Raw genomic sequence first — 1786 nt, forward strand, 5'->3', positions numbered from 1 at the left:
ACAAACAATAAATGCTGGAGAGGGTGTGGTGAAAATGGAACACTCTTGCACTATTGGTGAGAATATAAAATTATACAGCCACTATGGAGAACAGTATGGGAGTTCCTTAAAAAACTAAAAATAGAACTACCATACGACCCAGCAATCCCACTACTGGGCATATACCCTGAGAAAATCATAATTCAAAAAGAGTCGTGTACCAAAATGTTCACTGCAGCTCTATTTACAATAGCCAGGATGTCGAAGCAACCTAAGTGTCCATCAACAGATGAATGGATAAAGAAGATGTGGCACATATATACAATGGAATATTACTCAGCCATAAAAAGGAACGAAACTGAGTTATTTGTAGTGAGGTGGATGGACCTAGAGTCTCACATAGAGAGTGAAGTAAGTCAGAAAGAGAAAAATAAACACCGTATGCTAACACATATAAATGGAATCTAAGAAACAAAAAAAAAAGGTCATGAAGTACCTATGGGTAAGATGGGAATAAAGACACAGACCTACGAGAGCATGGAGTTGAGGATATGGGGAGGGGGAAGTGTAAGCTGTGACAAAGTGAGAGAATGGCATGGACATATATACTCTACCAAACGTAAAATAGATAGCTAGTGGGAAGCAGCCACATAGCACAGGGAGATCAGCTAGGTGGTCTGTGACCCACTGGAGGAATTGGATAGGGCGGGTGGGAGGGAGGGAGATGCAAGAGGGAAGAGATATGGGAACATACGTATATGTATAACTGATTCACTTTGCTATAAAGCAGAAACTAACATACAATCGTAAAGCAATTATACTCCAATAAATATGGTAAAATAAACAAACAAACAAACAAACAAACAAATAAATAAAGAGGGGCAGAACGAGATTTGACACACACAGAAAAGGCAATGGCAATGTGACCATACAGGAAGAGGTTGGAGTGATGTGACCACAAGCCAAAGGATGCTGGCAGCCACAAGAGGCTGGAAGACGCAAGAATGGATTCTCTCCTGGAGCCTCCAGAAGGAGAACAGCCCTGCCCACACCTTGATTTCAGCTCAGTGATATTGATTTCAGACTTGGCTTCCCGAACTCCAGAAGAATAAATTTCTACCATTTTATGCCACCAAAAAAAAAAGAAAAGAAAAAAAATTAAAAAGAAAAAGGAAAAAGAAAGAAAATGGTCGGGAGAACCTAGGGGTAAGACGGGAATAAAGATGAAGACCTACTAGAGGCTGGACTTGAGGATACGGGGCGGGGGAAGGGTGAGCTGGGACAAAGCGAGAGAGTGTCATGGACATATATACACAACCAAACGTAAAATACATCACTAGTGAGAAGCAGTCACATAGCACAGGGAGATCAGCTCAGTGTTTTGTAACTGCCTAGAGGGGTGGGATAGGGAGGGTGGGAGGGAGGGAGATGCAAGAGGGAAGAGATATGGGGACATATGTGTATGTATAACTGATTCACTTTGTTATAAGGCAGAAACCGACACACAATTGCAAAGCAATTTTAATCTAATAAAGATGTTAAAAAAATATTTTCTCCCAAAAGGATACAAACCAATAAGAAGGAAAATGTACATCTACACAAAAGCCACACCCTCATCATTACTTTAAAATGGAAAAGGCCAAAAATTCAAAAGAATTGTGAGTAAAACAAGAAAAATCATAAATCCTGGCATAAGATTTGTCATACCCCCATTACTAGGCTTTGTGGAAAGCAAAAAGACAGACCAAGAAAAGCTTCCAAGAGAGAGGAAAGAAGATGGAAAAGGGATGAAAGCTGATCTAAAACT

The sequence above is a fragment of the Mesoplodon densirostris genome, chromosome X (genome assembly GCF_025265405.1).
Source record: "Mesoplodon densirostris isolate mMesDen1 chromosome X, mMesDen1 primary haplotype, whole genome shotgun sequence".
In the NCBI taxonomy this organism is placed as follows: Eukaryota; Metazoa; Chordata; class Mammalia; order Artiodactyla; family Ziphiidae; genus Mesoplodon; species Mesoplodon densirostris.